This window comes from Sinocyclocheilus grahami, unplaced genomic scaffold (assembly GCF_001515645.1).
Source record: "Sinocyclocheilus grahami isolate Dianchi unplaced genomic scaffold, SAMN03320097.WGS_v1.1 scaffold77.1, whole genome shotgun sequence".
NCBI classification, from domain to species: domain Eukaryota; kingdom Metazoa; phylum Chordata; class Actinopteri; order Cypriniformes; family Cyprinidae; genus Sinocyclocheilus; species Sinocyclocheilus grahami.
The window spans coordinates 85190-105174 of NW_015505256.1; the positions used below are offsets into that span (position 1 = coordinate 85190).

General features: G+C 37.0%; 1 long non-coding RNA gene across 1 annotated transcript; it reads right to left on the reverse strand.

The window, feature by feature from the left end:
* Positions 1–551: 551 nt before the first annotated feature.
* On the reverse strand, positions 552–9595 carry LOC107586105 (uncharacterized). Its single transcript, XR_001609316.1, has 3 exons — positions 9585–9595; positions 7476–7477; positions 552–698 (listed from the first exon to the last, which is right to left on the reverse strand). It is a non-coding gene; the product is annotated as an uncharacterized lncRNA (long non-coding RNA).
* Positions 9596–19985: the final 10390 nt, after the last annotated feature.

The following is a 19985-nucleotide window of genomic DNA, read 5'->3' on the forward strand; positions in this document are numbered from 1 at the left end:
CAAACAAACAATATTTAGTCTTGTTTACTGGGTGAAACAAGTAAAATTATCTGCCAGTGAAATAAGAAAAATAATCTTAATGGAAATGGAAACACGATTATTTTTCTCACCGCACCACTTTCCATCATGCAGACACTGTAAATGTGACAAAAATGGCATGCCTTTTTACACGGGATCCTGTAGAAGAGGCTGCATTAATTCATGGGGAGTTACATTTACATCAGGAGAGGAATTTATTTTACTTTATTTTATTTTGCCATATCCACATGCATATTTACTTGAGCCGTACCACTTTTAAATGACATTCACTTAATAACATCTTGCTGTGACCTCTGGAAGTAACCTAATAATTAGAATTTTCTTCAGGATTTCCAGTGTGGTTGGATGCATTGATGACACAAATATTCCCATCATCACACCTTCTTAAAATGAATCAGATTACTGTATTGAATGGAAGGATGCCAGATGGAGGGGTAGTATGAGATATATGCCATAACCACCACCACAGCTGTTAAATAAACACAAATTATTTACAATTTATTTGGTCATCTTTATTTTCTACAAATACAAAAGCAACAGTTATTCTTTTTCCTTTTGGATTTTAAAATTCTTCTACTTGACTATCTCCTCTTCATCTGTCAGTGGTGCTGGTGCAGGTTCTCCCCCCATTTTGTGAGCCTCTGCCTTCTTGCTGTCGACTGAGTATAAGTATGTTGTTAATTTCATTACTCTAATTAAGAAATGTAACAGGTTTGATTAGAGATTAATAAGCCTATGTGAAAAGAGCGTTAAACGATGTGGAAAAAGCTGCTGCGCATTGAATTAGACACTGAATGATATGTAATATGTCAAATGTTTATAAAGTCATTTAGCCAACACCCATGAACCTTTTATGCTTAAAGCTTTACCTTGATTGAATTGTGTTTTAAATAAATCATTTTTAGATGCTACTACGTTCTATTTATAATTTATTTATTTTTTTTGCCATGGGATACCATGAAAATGAAATTTAGTTAAATAATTTACAGTTTTCACCTCTGATATTATAACAGTGATTAAGAATTAAAGTTATGTATTGACTCAGAAGTATGCAGACTTCTTTTTGTCGGTGCTGTTGCCATGGTGAATCATAATTTCGGAGCTCCATTGATCATGACTTCTCATAGTCATTTAGCTGTTCTGAAACTGAAAACTCTGATTTTCCCATCTCAGGGTAAGTCAACTCAGAGTTCAAGTTTTACACGAACGTGGTTATTTTAAAACCGCTTTTTTTTCCCTACGCGGTTTGGCCATTCGTCCACACGCAAACGCAGCACCAGGTCACTGAAATCGAACATTTTTGAAAACGCCTGCCAGGGTGAAGATTTTCAAAAACTCCAGTTGCAGTGTTATCCTGTAGACAGTGAAACCGGAGCTTTTGGCTTGTGACGTCGGAGCCTGCACTGTTATCTCCGCCAACTGGAAACTTTTTCAGGCTTCTGATTGGCCAACATGGCTTTACGGTTGAGATTATATCGCCACCTGTTGGTTTGGCATGCTCTTGACAGTGCTTCATAGCATGCGTTTGCGTTTCCATGTGGACGGAGATTTTTAAAAAAATGGAAGGAAAAACTCAATTTATAAAAATACCTATGTACGTGTGGACATGGCCTGAAAACACCAGGCTTATATAGGCAGAGGTAATGAGATAATGAAAAACAGCTGTGGACAATCTGTAATGAGATATGGCAAAGGATATTGGGACATGTAGTTTGTGAGGCAGAAAAAGCCTGAAAAAGTGTGCCCTCTATTGGACAACCAGAGCACTCCAGCTGGTCATCGTAACAAATAATAATAATACTAATTTAATAAAATATTAATTTATACATGTATAATAATAATAATAATACATTCAGATTTAACTAATTTGAAATTAATAACTGCCTCATTCTTCTTTCACAGCACAAATGGGAACACGGGAACTGCTTTTATATTTTAGGAAGGGGATCCTTTGCAAGACAATCCTCACATTTGGGGGCCCTTGGTTTCAAAAAGTTTGAACGCTCCTGCTTTAAATCGCCTCAGTTTACCGCACAGATGTTTGAAGGGGAAGAAACCATTATATCTCTTCTTTCTCTCTTCCATTTCAGACAGGTGTGACGGAACGTAGACTCAGCGTCTGCTCTTCTACTTGACACAAATCCTCATGCACACCCCTCAAGCTCTCTCTCTCTCTCTCTCTCAGGTTGCAGAGGTAACATGCCCTAATATACAGGTGCATCTCAATAAATTAGAATGTCGTGGAAAATTTATTTCAGTAATTCAACTCAAATTGTGTATTAAATTAATTCAATGCACACAGACTGAAGTAGTTTAAGTCTTTGGTTCTTTTAATTGTGATGATTTTGGCTCATATTTAACAAAAACCCACCAATTCACAATCTCAACAAATTAGAATATGGTGACATGCCAATCAGCTAATCAACTCAAAATTTCTTCAAAAAAAGCCTTCAAAATGGTCTCTCAGTTTGGTTCACTAGGCTACACAATCATGGGGAAGACTGCTGATCTGACAGTTGTCCAGAAGACAATCATTGACACCCTTCACAAAGAGGGTAAGCCACAAACATTCATTGCCAAAGAAGCTGGCTGTTCACAGAGTGCTGTATCCAAGCATGTTAACAGAAGGTTGAGTGGAAGGAAAAAGTGTGGAAGAAAAATATGCACAACCAACCGAGATAACCTGGGTTTTTGTTAAATGTGAGCCAAAATCATCACAATTAAAAGAACCAAAGACTTAAACTACTTCAGTCTGTGTGCATTGAATTTATTTAATACACGAGTTTCACAATTTGAGGTGAATTATTGAAATAAATGAACTTTCCACGACATTCTAATTTATTGAGATGCACCTGTATTTCATGTTTCACATGTGATTCAGAAAACGTGTCATGAGTGAAAAGTGCTCATCTGCCGCCACAGGGTGCACAAGATGAACCCGTTGCTTTAGATGAAACACTCAAGATAGAGACAGAGAAAGAGAGAAATATTAGTGTCAGCGAGAGTAACAGCCCATTCTACCCCTTCTCAAATGAAGCATGGATCACGGATGGGGAAACGTAAAGGTCACAAGCTGAAGTTTCGTGTCCATAGTTGCGTCTTTCTCTCTCTCACCCATGCAAACTCCTGTTCTTTTTATTCACACACACACACACACACTCGCACTTGACGTAATGAACACTCACACATACGCACTTACATTCTCGCACACAAACACATTGCTGTAATAAAGCTCTGGCCTCGCTCCCATTGTATTAATAAATGCTGTGTCCACACAGTCTCTCATCCATTTCTCTCTCATTAAAGTCGGAGCCTTAAAACGCTGTCATGTGTGACCTTTGCAGACTTCACCCACAACTCTCACGTCCCAGAATTAATGGTCTTATCTTCCTGCATAATCTTCAAACTTTTTTCTCTGATTAATTAGTGTCTAAATCACGATCTGTCCACTCAAGTGGCTCACCTTAAATCCAATTGCTTTTAATAATGGGATTCAATTCCAATTTACAACAAGGCTGGTAACCACAGAGTTCCTCCAACTGTACTTGTGAACTTTTCTACTCGAGGGAGAGAGAAAAAGTGAGTATGCGAGTCAGAAGCTGCTCTTTTTTTTTATAATACACTTTTTGGGTGTCTAAATTAAGAAAACCTTGTTGGCAAGGTCCAAAATTAGCACTCGCCAAGCACCAAATGTGAGTCAGAATTGGTTTTGGTAGAGAAGACTATACTACTACTGCAAATCTACTACTACTACTAACAATAATAATAATAATAATAATAATAATATGTTTTATGTAAATAATAGCGATTCAAATCATACATATAAGCTGTCTATTAAAGTGTCTATTCATGTACGGTGGCCGAGAGAGCTCAACACGCTGCAAATGAAAAATAAAAAATAAAAAACACCTGCAAATTAAGAAAACATCTTCATCAATTTGACAACACATGCACTGCAAATTCTCACAACACAACCACAGAAACGCGCTGCAAATTCTCACAACCCAAACAAATACAGAAACGCGCTGCAAATACTCCCAACACAAACAAAGAAACACGCTTCCCTTAAACATTGTGAAAATTTTCAGCGCGTGTGTTGTCAAATTGATGAAGATGTTTTCTTAATTTGCTGGTGTTTTTTCTATTGCATGTGTTTTTCTTTTCATTTGCAGCACGTTGAGCTCTCTCGGCCACCGTAGTCATGACATGAGAAACCAAATTTCCCTTGATCTTTTGAAGAAGAGGTCTTTGTATGCTTAATACATCCTGCAAGTTTCATAACTTAAAATGTTCTCATCATCAATAAAAGAAAAAGCATTCATGTAATAACCCTCAGAAAATGGCTCTTTGGATCTAAGGGTGCCAGGTGACAGTCGCTTGCATAAACAATGCTGCCAGAGCAAGACTTTGACGAATAGTCTTCTTCTCACCATAGGCCACTGGCGTTCAGTCGCTTGATTACACTTGATTACGTTAAATACGAGTGTCGCATCGCGTTAAATGCAAATAGAAATTACTTTTGCTTTCTGACACAGTCCACGCACTTGAGTCTGTAGTCAATAGGACAAATGGAGTGAAAAAATGTTCGCTTTGATGCGTATGGTTTAAACAGCTCACGTCACACATTCGCGTCTTTGTACAGATATCAGAAGGTCCCAGTGTAAGGAACAAGTGGATAGTTTGTTTTTAATGGCACCCCAGATTGTGTCTGAGGATTGTTCGTAGCATTTTGTTTTGTAAAAGAGGCACAGTGTCTTGGAGAGTTCACAAAGAAAAAAATGTTGAAAGATGAAGCAGTACTAATAGATCTGACTGCAGCTGCATCATAAACTGTAAGTAAATGATTTCATAATGCTTCATTAACATTATAAGTAAACCTCAAGATATATATATATATATATACACACACAGGATGGCTGAATTTGACATATCCAGGAATAAGCTAAATAATTATGTAGTTATAGCAACAGAGTGTATTTTCTTATATCTATATCTATCTATCTATATATATATATATATAATGCAAAAAATCATGGCAGGTAGTAATTGTAATTTATTTAAATATTTGTTTTTGTTAGATGTGGAAAAATAAATTTTGTCTGTATGTCAATAACACAACAGTTGACTGTGGCTTCATTTATACAGCAACTAGTTGACTGTGGCTTCATTTATACAGCACATTTTAACCAAATTACTGTTTGGCCAAATTTAGGCCACTTTGTTTTTATAGAATATGGTTGTCACTCTCCTTTTTTAACTAAAATGAGTATGAAAAGAATTGTATTTAGCTCTTTAGAACAGGACTGACAACTGTATTCTGCTGCTGTGTGAATGTAGCCATTGAGAGCTCTGGAATGAATCAAAAGGAGGGAGGGAGATCTGCGTTATAATAGCAGGTTTGATTGTCACACTGCTGGATTTTGTTTGTTAACTACATTTGTGCCCATAGCTGTTTTTTTTTGTTTTTGTTTTTTTTTGTATAGCATGTTGAAATTTACCATCTAACCGAAAAAGGCCAAAAGCCCATATGCTGAAGACCTAAGACGATAGGTTGGCAAACTTACAATAGACATGAATTTCCCTCTCTCTCTTTCACTTACAATTACACACACAAATATCTCAAGAGATCTGGTTGTCATCTAAACGAGAGTGGCTGGCATTGTGTCAGTCATGCTGCTAATGGTGATGAATTCCTCCAGTATTAGAATTTGTACAGTACTTCGGGAATCAATTTCTCCAGAGAAAGATAACGCATCAGTTGATGCCATTCAGAGTGAAAATGCAGACACGCACTGCTGCATTTGGCATAAACTCTTGCTGAAAGAATAGAAAGGATGATTATTGTAGTAATATAATTTTTTTGCTTAGGTTATTTATAATGTCTGAGTATAATATTAGTGTGCTTTTAATACAGTTTGCCATAATATAATGCGATATTTTGTCTGGTATTTCAAAGTTTAATTGTCTTTTTTATGTACTTAAAAAATAATAATAAATTGTGCAAGCAATGTATAATTTGAAATATTTATTAAAGTATAGATGTTTACCATTGCCCAATGTTTGCTTTTAATTTATTTATTTAGGGTGGATTCTTAAAAAGTGTGAAATGGGCTTATATTTTTCAGCTGCATCTCAGGATTGTCGCTTATTTTCCAGAGTCATAGTCACTTGGCTTTTCAATTCCGGTGGCCGGCTCAAAACATCTATTGCCCATGAGCTGCCATGAGCAAAGATGGCAGATTTCAAATCTGCAGGGTCCTGCACCAGACAAACAGCTGCCGTTGAGATGAATGTGAATGCTAACGGATGACTTTCTCCAGATATTTTACAGACCTCCTCGGTGACCCCAGAAACTGGGTCACTTCCAACCACATTTATATTTTATGGTTCTTTTCTGCTGCCTCTACAGGTGTTTTCCAGTTCATGTTCCAACAGCTGCTGAAATGGACATTGCTTGTCGCCTGTTATGTCATTCCATATTTGTTGACTTCCTTGACATTTAGTGTCAGAAAGAATAAGAAGGGAAAAAAAAAGATTTAATTCACTGAAGCGCTTTATCCACTTATCCCACAAAACTCTCAGGTTGAGACAATCTTGTGTCTCGGCTATCAAAGTTAAATGCTGTATGAACAACAGACATGATTTACTGTGTACAAGAAGTGCACTAGCCCTAATTTCTTTGCTGCCAGGTCAGATTCCAGCAGGTTCACATCTATTTAGTGCCGTTTTTAATATTCTTTTCCTTTTTTATTGAAACCCTACCTTGAGGATAAAATGAAGGCTTATACTGCAAACAATTATATCATAGCAATAACGATAAGCTCTAAAATAGGTCAGTCTGACTCACAGCATAACATAAAGGTTACAGCATTTGAGTGTACGTATGACTGGATATGTCTACTGCATTCTGACTCTAGGTAAATATGAGAAACAAGCTATATTATTTGCCATGAACAACCACTACAACAGCAAAAAAAACAATTCACTTTTAATTAGTATTTTAGTCATGTTTCCCAGTAAAATAATTAATCGTACTTAAAGGGGTCATATGATGTTGCTAAAAAGAACATTATTTTGTGTATCTGGTGTAATGAAATGTGTTTATGCGGTTTAAGGTTCAAAAAACACTTTATTTTCCGAAAGGAAAAATTGAAATTGCATCATATGACCCCTTTAATATTTTTTTTTCCAGAGATAACAAGACTAAAATACTGAATAAGACATTTTTTTTTATAATTAATATTATTTTGCACCATTAAACTCAATATTCAAGATGTAGCAAGTTTTTTATATATATATATATATATATAATCTTAAAGCTTCCAAGGAGAATTTTGGAACACGCAGCTAATTTTTGGATGATGCTCTTCTACAAATTTTTTTGCTACATAAAAGTAAATTAACAAAACAACTTGGGAGCCATATCAGTCTGGTACCGCTGCCAAAATCCCCACTTAAAACATTTTCATTCCATCTGCTTATGGCCTCATATGAGTCTCCTCTTCATCAACACATCGCTGTGATGTCCGATTCGTGGTGAGAGCACTAGCCCAGACTGGCTGCCGTCACATCCAGATGGTTGGTATTGGTACTTAAGGTCCTCATTACAAATAAATCGACTTGTTTGTTAGGCCAAAGCCTCGTGAATTCTTAATTAAAATTAAACTAATTCTAATTTTAAATTGTCCAGATTCTACAGAGGAGAGGGATTCATCCGCATTTGCAGATCTTTGACATTCATGAACAGGGACCCAGGAACACACTTTTTTGCCCCCTCACCCCCAACGATAGCATTCCCGGTTGTCTGTCCTCCCCTGACGATGGTCCAGGGTGTAGATTACAAATCCTGGTTTGCGTTTTTATAATTCCTCTTGTTGCAGTAGACCATAGTGACCCGGTACAAGGATCGGTTGTCATGCTGGATGCCACTGTGTAATAAAACCTAATATAGATTTGTCTCTTTTGTTGCCCAGCCATGGGCCCACATCTGACCTTGTCTGTCTAGTAGAAAAAAAATGAGTGCACACACAAAACCTGGACTTCACTGCCAACTTCAATTTCAATGCTTCAGGTGTTGGTGTGTTCACAATACAAACCACCTGTTTAAAAGCTAATGGGAGATGCAGCTGCACAAAAACATCTCTTAAGGTATTATAACAGAACTAGTATTCAAAATGAAATATTATTACTGTGTTTAATGGAACAGCTGTAGTTATCTTCAAAGCAGGTGCTAGAACTGTAGGATGCTTATAGAATAATAATGACAAAATTCACAGTTTCTACTGGTAGTTTTTGCATAGTGTCAAATTAATAATGTTTTTCTTTTTTTTCACCTGATGGAGTTTGGATTCCTTGCCACTGTCGCCTTTGGGTTGCTTAGATGGGGTTTAAAAGATTTAAAATTCAGTAATATTATCAATTTGACTGCACTGACACTACTATATGAAAACAAAAGTTGAACTGAATTGAGCTGAATAATGACACTACTGTTTTTGTAGAACTGATTTATAGCTGAATCAAATTAATTTCATAATTGACCAATTTAGCAACACCAACACTGTTATTCAACTGAATTGAATCAACTGACTCAAACTGAATAATGACATATTTGCTAAATTAAATAACTATACACATTTATTGAACCAAACTGAACCAACAGTGAACTTACTTGAGCTGAATAATGATATTATTGTCTTGTTAAAGCTGCTTTACAGCAAAAATGTTATCATATTTGAGTTTGCATCAAGTTTACATTGTTTCTGTTTTCCTGTTTATTACTGTGAATCTGCTTTTAAACAATCTGTATTGTATAAATCGCTATATAAATAAATGTGACTTGACTTAATGTCAAGTTTCATTATCAGTGTGCAGAATTAGGGATATGTTGGTCTAAATTATATTTGTTTGTTTATTTAGTTGTGTGTGTTCTGGTTCCATTTTGACCTTGAGAGAGTCTTTTTGGGATGTGGTCCCACCTGCTAGGGTCCTATAACGCAAGATTTTCAATTCTGAACCAGACTGAACATAGAAAAATAGTATGTAGCTGTTGGATTACAAAGGAAAAGAGCAGTTTGTGCTTATATATGTGTATGTGTGTGTGTGTGTGTGTGGAGTCTGACCATCGGTGGACATTTGATTTGAGATGGGGTCAGCAGTAGGTGTGGGGTCTAACAGCAAGAAGCTAGATTGGAGAGAGTGATCCCTACCGTCCAATACACATAGCAGCAGGAGCATGGTGCTACCTTAGCAAAAAAGACAGGGGGAAAGAGAAAATGTATGAAATTGAGGGCTATCCTTTAAAGATGGTCTCTCTATATGATCAGTCTGTGGCCACTTTAGGTCCATCTATCCAGTGTCAGGTATTTGGCTTCTAAAACGACATGCATTCTTTGCAACGGTTTTATCAAGGTGTTGGAGACATTTCTTAGGGAATTTGGTCCTTGCTGTTTCAATAACACTGGGCTGTTTGCACTGATATTTTGGCTGCAGAATCTATTAATCTATTTTGGCCACGCTACAGCAACTCTTGTTTAAGATCAGGCGACTGTGCAGGCTGCTAGCGGGAAATAAAGACTCATGCCATGTTCTTGGAACTGGAGATGATTCGAGCTTTATGACATTTTGCACTATACTACGGGAGCGATCCATTTGAAAACCGATGGACTGTGGCCATAAAGGGACGCACATAACAGCAACAACGCTTAAGTATGCTGTGGCATTCAAATTGTGCTTAGTTGGTATAAAGGCCCCTTATGTGCGATTTTTGGAGTCAAATTGTGACTCTACCATCTGTATGCTGTAGATTTGTCAGATCAATGAGATTCTTCCAATGTTCAGTCATTTAGTTTTGGAAAATCTGTTCATAGTTGATGAGAATGGTCCTTAGTCTTTAGCGACTCATCTGTTATCCCAAGTAAAAATACAGTAAAAAAAAATATATAGAAATAAAATACTTAAGTATAAATTAAAATATTAAAGTATTTAAATATTATAGATTTTTGTAACTTATTTCAAAAAGTGAAACGTTCATATATTCTAGATGCATTACGTATGTAAAGTAAAACATTTCAAAAGTTTTTTTTTTTAATGATTAGAACTTACAGCTCCAGTATCCAGTATCTCACAATATTAGAATATTTCCTAAGATCAATAAAAATAACAAAAAAGGATCTGCAAAACAGAAAAGTTCAAGTTCTTTAAAGTATGTTCATTTATGCACTCAATACTTGGTCGGGGCTCCTTTAGCACAAATTCCAGCATCAGTGAGGTGTGGCATGGAAGAGATCGGCCTGTGGCACTATTAAGCCTTCATCTTGTCTGTATTGTTGGATTGACTGTTTCTCATCTTTCTCTGAAAATATCCCTTAGATTCCATATGGGGTTCAGGTCAGGCATGTTGGCTGGCCAATCAAGCACAGTAATATCATGTTCAGTAAACCACTTGGTTTTGGCACTGTGGGCAGGTGTTATGTACTGCTGGAAAAGGAAATCGGCATCTCCATAAAGCTTGTCAGCAGATGAAAGTATAAAGTGCTCCAAACTCTCCTGGTAGATGGCTGCATTGACTCTGGACTTGAAAAAACACAATAGACCAGCACCAGCAGACGTCACGGCACCCCAAATTATCACTGACTTCGGAAACTTCACACTAGACTTCAAGCAGCTTGGATTCTGTGCCTCTCCAGTCTTCCTCCAGACTACAGATCTTGATTGCCAAATTAAATGCAAAATTTACTTTTATCTGAAAAGAGGACTTTGGACCACTGATCCACTGATTGAGATACTGGATTTTTGACTTTCATGAGCTGTAAGCTCTAATCATCAAAATTAATAAATAAAAAAATTTAATTTTACTTTACATGCAATTAATGAATCTAGAATATATGAAAGTTTCACTTTCTTGAAATAAGTTACAAAAAGATCAATCAAAAAAGGATTTGCAAAACAGAAAAGTTCAAGTTCTTTAAAGTATGTTCATTTATGCACTCAATACTTGGTCGGGGCTCCTTTAGCACAAATTCCAGCATCAGTGAGGTGTGGCATGGAAGAGATCGGCCTGTGGCACTATTAAGCCTTCATCTTGTCTGTATTGTTGGATTGACTGTTTCTCATCTTTCTCTGAAAATATCCCTTAGATTCCATATGGGGTTCAGGTCAGGCATGTTGGCTGGCCAATCAAGCACAGTAATATCATGTTCAGTAAACCACTTGGTTTTGGCACTGTGGGCAGGTGTTATGTACTGCTGGAAAAGGAAATCGGCATCTCCATAAAGCTTGTCAGCAGATGAAAGTATAAAGTGCTCCAAACTCTCCTGGTAGATGGCTGCATTGACTCTGGACTTGAAAAAACACAATAGACCAGCACCAGCAGACGTCACGGCACCCCAAATTATCACTGACTTCGGAAACTTCACACTAGACTTCAAGCAGCTTGGATTCTGTGCCTCTCCAGTCTTCCTCCAGACTACAGATCTTGATTGCCAAATTAAATGCAAAATGTACTTTTATCTGAAAAGAGGACTTTGGACCACTGATCCACTGATTGAGATACTGGATTTTTGACTTTCATGAGCTGTAAGCTCTAATCATCAAAATTAATAAATAAAAAAATTTAATTTTACTTTACATGCAATTAATGAATCTAGAATATATGAAAGTTTCACTTTCTTGAAATAAGTTACAAAAAAAATGAACGTTTTCACCATATTTAAAAATTTTTTAGATGCACCTGTATATATATATACATCAATAATATAGCCTATCTATTAAGTACATTGTAGAGTGGCCCAATGCTGCTCTTTCATTCTCTCTCTGTGATCCTAGTTAGTTAGTTTCAGTTAGTTTCAGCAAGCCTTGGCCTTTCTTTTCTGGTCTCTCATCACCATAGCATGAGTGAAAATTAATAAATAAAAAAATTTAATTTTACTTTACATGCAATTAATGAATCTAGAATATATGAAAGTTTCACTTTCTTGAAATAAGTTACAAAAAAAATGAACGTTTTCACCATATTTAAAAAAATTTTAGATGCACCTGTATATATATATACATCAATAATATAGCCTATCTATTAAGTACATTGTAGAGTGGCCCAATGCTGCTCTTTCATTCTCTCTCTGTGATCCTAGTTAGTTAGTTTCAGTTAGTTTCAGCAAGCCTTGGCCTTTCTTTTCTGGTCTCTCATCACCATAGCATGAGTCAGAGAACTTTCCTAATCACATTATTCCCTATTAACTCAAGACTCTGTGGTGTGTGAAAATCCCAGGTGGTCAGCTGCTTCTGAGATGGTGGAGCTATGACCTCCAGAAGCAAATATTGCAAGTCTCCTACATCATGCATTCTCTACCTGAATTTAAACAGAATTTCAATTAAACCCCACAACCTCGTCTGCCTCTATTATAAGTTGAGTTTCCGCCACATGACAAATAATGAGTTGAATGGCCACTGAGTATTGTTCATGCAACATACAGAGATAGGCTACTCTCTCTCTCTCTCTCTCTTTCTTTCTCGCATATACTGTTGAATAACAGCTGGAGGTAAGTGGAAAGATGCTTAATGATGTTGTGTGATTGACAGGTGGGGTTACGGTGTGAAATGTGGACTTGTGAAGGCACAAGTGCTGTGATATAAATTCGAAGAGATGAAATCAGCTCTAAGCAAATTTATTCATGGTTTAATCAGACATGTTATTCACTGATAACCTACTTTCCCCATATTAATGCAGAAAAGGGAGATATAGCTTTAAAAAGAGGACGGAAGGAGAAAGGAGTGAGAGAGGAAGCAGGAAAGAAAAAGGGAAGATGGTTGAGAGAATCAGGCGGTTTTATTCCTCATTTTCCTTCATGTCTGGGTAAGCAATCTGGTCATGCAGTGGAGCCATCCATCATGGTTATAGCCTGTGAAGAGAATGTCTGAAGCTCAGGGTCAATGCACTCTCTTTTTCTTTCACTCTTTCTCTCTCTCTGTCTCTCCTGTTCTTACTGGGTTAAAGGGTGTAATTCTCCTGTGCTCATGGCTGTGGTGTCACCTCATAAAACCCATCCATACGTACATTGTACACTCTGATAGAGAATGTACCACATTTCTGTAGTACTTTCTAAAGTCAGTGTCTTTCTCTGAGTCCTTATATGGTGTCAGTGATGCTGAAGATTGAAGTGGGCAACTGTAACAGCCACCATTACCACTCACTTTGCGTCTACATTGTGTCAGAGAACTGAATCTGCACTCCGTCACCCTGAACAGACCACCTAGCTGCACACATATACACACCATTACACAGGGTCATCATTTATAAACCACCACTCAACATCCCACCTTGCTGGACTGACAATGAATCATCTATAGGCGATTAATACATAATTTTAAACCTCAATTTGTACATTTCATTCTGTCCTTTGCTCCTTTAATGACTTTTAAATGGTTATGCATCTTCACACGCACACATTTACTTAGCTAAATGGAAATGTGCTATATACTTCTTTTGATTTTATACATTTTATTTTATAGTATTATTTTTAGTTGTTTTGTTTGTTTGTTTGTTTTTGTTTTATTTGTTTGCTTTTGATTTAGTTTTTTAATGTGTATGTTTTTGCGTTTATGTTTTTACTTTGTTCTATGTTTGTGTGTGTGTGTTTTTTTTTGGCTGTACTGGATACAAAAACAAGGCCTTCAAGGCTGTGTTGTGTTGTGCTTTACTACTAACCCTTACTCTACACTACAATATTATGCATTTTTATAGTTTTGCTTTGTTTTTTTGTTTCAATTTGTTTTTTTTTGTTTGTTTTGTGTGTGTGTTTGTGTCACAATCTGTCCTTTACAGTTTGTTTTGTTTAGATTTGTTTGTTCCTGAAAGTATAGCTAACACACACAAATGTGCCTCTCTGGTACTTTGTGTTGGGTTTCAGCCCTCAGCCAAGTGTGATTGACCCGGTGGAGTGTGTTTAAAATAAGTGTGTATGAATAGCTCCCTCTCAGACTGCCACAGGGCTCTGTGCTCTGAATGCAAAAACAGGGCCTTCTGTGTGGTCTTAAACATATAAATTATTCTGTTGTGCTTCCAAGCCACCCTGTTTCTCACCTCCTTTCCTGCGGGGCTCCACTTTTTTTTTGTAATTTTATGCACCATTGGACAAAGCTGTTGACATATTTACACATTTTTACTAGTGCAAATGTTGAAAGAAATCAAGTAAAGCCTCCTATTATTGTGATTTGTGTCAGACAAAGGAATTCCCCTGTGTGTGATATGTGTGTGTGTGCTGGAACGAGCCAAAGATCCTTCCTCATGGAGTCTCAGTATGCGTGCATAGCAGAAGAGTCCTGGTAAAGAAGTGGTTGTACAGCTGAGCATCTGGGGATGAATATGAATGCATTACAAATATGAAGAGAACAATAAACAAAAGCAACAGGAACTGATGTGGTTTCACAGTTTGCCTCATTCCTCAAGACCTTACAGTGTACAGGACTGATCTCTTTTCCTCACTCTCACTCTCACATTTATGACTCATTTTTCTGTTGAAGTCTGGGTTTACTCCAAACAGTCTTTCGGTTCTGGCCTTCTTCCATAACTACAAAACAAAACACAGCTTTCTGCCTAGCAGGGGTGTGCCGCTCTCTCGCTAACATGGCAGTTTAGTGGGGCATTTGTATGTGGAGAAGATTCTGGGTGGTGATGAAGGATGGATTTTAGCTGGAGATGTTTTCACAGCCGCCTTTGTCTCGTAAAATAACCTCAACGTCGCTATAAACAGCCGCTCGCTGCAAGGATCAAACCAACCTCAAAATTAATAGAGCAAAGCACAACCTGTTAGAGGAGGAGAACAGAAAGGAGAGGAGAGGAGATGGGGGACAAAGGAAAGAGTAGGCAATGAGTAAAGAGACGTGACAACCATAAACAACAAATATTAAGATGTGAAGTCAATAATATTTGGTTGCACCAGTTCTTAAATGATTAAACAAACTGTTTGTTACCCTCCCATTTTAACATGTGGTTACATTCTGGTGTGTAATGTTTTTATTATTATTATTAGCTCTAAAAAGGGGAATATTTATGACGAATTATAACTGGTTATGATTCATAATAAATATTTAGATTATATCTTCGAATTAACTGTAGCAGAATCAATATTACAATTATTTGATCTGTCCGTCCACCGAGCAGACAATATAATCATTTATCGATTCAAGGAATGTTTATTTTTCTGGCCACGGAACAATAAACTGTCCTTCTTTGTGCAATGCTAGCAGTAATTTAGCAAACATGTAGCAAAGGTTCAAACATTCATTGACTTCGAACTGTGAGCAGCAAACAGAGACAATCCGTTGTGAATATAAGGGATTTAATAAATGAAACTATATCTAACATATAACTAACTAAAACATATATACACAGAATGAAACAAAGTAAGGAAAAGAGAGAGAATAGAAAAGAATGGCAGTATTTCACATCACTTAACCACAACCTTTGAATATCATCAGAGAATCCAAATGCGAGGTTGGTGAAACTGGTTAGCATCTCCCTGAGGGGGGAGGGAGACCATTTGACATTTAGCACCCATATAAGTGTAACGTCTGGGACCAGGGCTGTAATTTATATGCAAATGTCAAAAGGCTAAAAGAGTCTCTCCAACCATAAACATCCAACGCTCATGCATGATTCTACGCAGACGCTACAGGTGTTTGATTTAACAATAAATGTTGTTACAAGGCTAACTTTAACAGCATTTTTCAGAAGATAAATCTTATCTCAATTGCTTTCAGAATTGTTTTCCCTGTTACAAACTACTTTTTAAGTGTACCATGACAAAATGCTACATCATAGTTTCTGCGCTTTACAGCCGAGCGAGATGATCAGACGTGATCATCTGGCAGTAATCAGACGTGCTTTTCTAAAATGTTCCTATCACCATTACTATCCATTAGTTCTTCTAATTTTAGTGAATCTGTTCTTTTGGACAGTTCATGTAAATCTATTAAGTATTTTTGCATCACTTTATATCATCATTACTTCTGTCTGGACCACTATTAGCATTAGCATACACTAGGGAAGTCGTGGCCTAATGGTTAGAGAGTCGGACTCATAACCCAAAGGTTGCGGGTTTGAGTCTCGTACCGGCAGGGATTGTAGGTGGGGGGGAGTGAATGTAGCATAAACGGCTGCCCACTGCTCCGGGTGTGTGTTCACAATGTGTGTTCACTGCTGTGTGTGTGCACTAAGGATGGGTTAAATGCAGAGCACTAATTCCTAGTATGGGTAACCATACTTGGCCACACGTCACTCACTCAGTTTGGATTGGCGGTATGGTTCTGTTCTGGGCAAGAACTCCCTGTGCATCCATGCAGCCTAACATGGATGAGAGCAGGGAGAGCAGCGATAACCCCCCCAGGGTAAGCAGAACAGAACTGACATAAATGTATTGCAGATATTGTTAAAGTTCAATCATTTTATGTACATATTTTAGAATTAGTCTGATTCAAAGGAGAATCAGAAGGCTGAATCCTAACTGACAGAGGAGGAGCTAGGGATGGAGGAGGGTAAACTGCTGAAAATACTGAGGGACCTTATATATTAATGCTTAGATAGGTTTTGTATTCCTATAGGTAGATGGGGATCAGCTGAGAGTCAGCTGATGTGAGCTTGACTAACGTGACCTGCCAGAACTAACGTTACGCTTGATATTTTGTCTCATTTATATTCTTTTTTGTATTTAGAGAAAATATAAATGTTTCAGTGTTATTTTAGTATTATTTAGTACTATTAAGTATTACTATTAAGGTGGGTTTTTTTCCTCTGGTTTTTCAAGTACAACTTTTTATTTCAGCTGCCTCAGCAACATTTCAACAAGGGTTTAGGTATATTTTTAAATTTAGTTCTAATATATATTTTTTTTTTAAGTAACGAACATGCTTTTAAATAGATTTAGTTTTAATTAACAAAAACAACACTGACATATTTTCATTTAGACTTAATATATCTGTTGTTATCTGTCAAGTGTGATGTTTTCATCCTAACTGGGATTTCACTAAATCATATAATCAGGTATATATTTTAAAATATAATGCTGTTTTAAAAAGCTTCAGTGTAATTAGTTTTGTGAGTACCTTGTAGTATAGCTGACTTTTTTTTTTTTCAAAATATTAGCTTTACTGTACAGTTTTAAAGTAGCTTTCCTGGTACTGACATCTGTGGCACCTTTTATCCAATAAATCTCTAAATATCATATCCAATATTCAAAATGTTAAAGGTCTTTTTTCGTTTGATATGGACATTAATATCACAGTAGTGAAAAATCCACTGGCACATTTTTAGAGACCTCATCCTGCTAAGAAATGCAATTACTTGAAATGTAAACTATCTCTGTGTGCACCTTTTAGAGGTCTTTCTTGTCGTCTTCTCTGTGGGAAAGCATGCAACATTCTTGTCATTTATCCACAAATAGTCTTCAGATTCTTCAAGAGACTCCCCTCGCTAACATGCATTTTTCCATTTCTGCAGGCCAGGATTTCAGACTTCGGGGAGGCTTTCATCTGTCCAATTATTATCATTAGGATTTGTTTCATGCAGAAATATGCCAAGGGTGTAGAAATGGGCAGGCTGCCCAAAGCTAGTTTCATAGCTTGCAGCAGATTCAATGTGAGAAGCATTTGCTCAGTAATCTCAGAGAAGCATTTAATGTTTATAACAGTTGATGACAATTGAGCGGAATACCATTTCAAAAGCTTTAAGTGACATTGACCATGTATAACAAAGCAGCAGGTGGTCTGGTTATGCTTTTCAGACCCTACAGAGAAGAATTTAAAGCTCACTAATGGCACATAGAAGAAATACACTGCAGGAGAGGACCTGTTAGAGAGCAGCTGATTGTAATGATATATCACGATATCATCAGCATATGCTTTCTTTCAAGTGGCCCCTCAACACTTACCACAGACTTAAAAGCGAAGTGCACAGACAAAGTTCGTTCTCAGGAGGAAAGAGCATATGTGTGACTTTACACCTTCTTGCATGTGTATGTCCACACGTTCTGTCTCGGTCTCTTTCTCTCTCTCTAGGGAGCATCTGGCCCTGTCTGAGGCCACGGGCCTATCGATTGAACCGTTGAGTGCTATTCCTCTCTCTTAAAGGAGTGCCATCTCTCTATTTCTCTATCCTCCATCCCCACTTCCTCCATACCAAAGTGCAGGCCCAGGGGGGGAAGTTAAGAGCCGAGCGGACCGTTGACATGCTCACACGTCAGCCAGAGAAGAAGCTTTGCTGATCAGAACGTATGATCACCTTATTCAACCATATCACAGTGGCCTTTAAAGAGCTGCCACAATAACCGCAGACATAGCCATGCTGTTGCGCCCAGTCTGTCTGGATTAACAAGTGAAGGAAAAAAAAAGATATTTAAGTTGAGAGGACTTTTTGGTAAAGTAGTATTTCTTTGTAAGCTCAAGAAAGGTGATGCTGGAGACATATACAGTGTTATGTTTAGTTCAGTCATTTGTGTTTGTAAGTCTTTTGAGAAAAAAAAGCTATCTATTTGATTTATTTTTGAGTACTAAAGAAGACTAGAAAGAAAAAATAAAGGTAAAAAATTGTGATAATGGCTGACCAACATTACTATTCCTTTAGGGCAAATAAGCTCACACAGTGGCCATCTTGCAAATGCCACAGGCAGCTATTTTCTACAGATAACAGCTCATATCTGCTTGCACAGGGAAAGGCCGTTATCTTCAAAATAGTTGGTCAAGATTATGTTAAATAATGTGCTTCAATGAGGCAATTAAAATCTGACAGCAATAGCATTATAAACTTCTAAAATACAGGCTAATTCAGATATTGTGCATGTGTTAACACTCCATATGTTCAGTGGTACTTTTATATAATTTATATACTATTAAAGCATGTATTAATATTTATAATTTTTGGTTGATTTTCAGTTTTCATTTTAATCTTAGTATTTTTGTTATGTGCTTTTAACATTTATATTTTTAGCTAGTTTTAGTCATTTGAACTTTTAAGGCAACATTTCTAATTAAATTTTTTTTAAAGGGGACATTGGATGCAAAATTCACTTTTACATCATGTTTGCATATAAATATAAACTTAGCACTGTGTGGACACAACCATCAATAATCCCCCCAAAAAACCTAAACAGTCTCAATTATCAAGCTGTTTTAATTTTCTGAGCAGTATGATGTCATACTGCCCAGGCCCCGCCCACAACCGCTGACGGACTGTCCCCTATTAGCACATTTCCACCCTCAGCCATTTGTACACTGTCCGCCATTTTCACCGCGCTCAAGCAGCTGTAGTGGAAACATTTCGTAAACAATGCATGTGTTTTGTAGTTGGATGTCAAAGTGAACATAAGAGTCGTCATTCCCTTTTAGTCTGTCACGTTCAACGTCATGTCAGAACGAACTGACAAATAAGGATCCCATGTAACGTGACGTCTCCGTTCCCTCCTTCAGGAAACGAGGGCTACATACGTAACAGAGACGTTTTCTCCTGACATCAGAGCCACCGAGGATGCAGTGGATTAGTTCCGTTTTTGATGGTAATGCGCCACCGAATACCCAAACGGAAGAGAGGGCAGTAGCTCATTATCATTTAAAGAGACATGCACCAAAACAAGTTGTTTTTGACAAGGTAAAAACATTTTGTTTTATACGACCATTGAAGAATTTTAACGAAAGTATGTTTTTATGTTATGCATTTCATGAAGACCCAAAAAAATCATGAGCATCCATTTTTTTCGTGTTTTTTTTTTTTGTCTAAAATTTATATTTCAGATTTAATTGACAAAAATATTTTTAATAGTTTTAGTTTAAGTTAACAATACCAACACTGCACATGCCCTAGTATAAACAGCTGTTTTGGATTTACATTTCTGTAGCTTTTCCTACTCTGCTGCCTTTGCTAACCAGTTGGCCACTTAGATGACCAGGGCTGCATTTCCTAA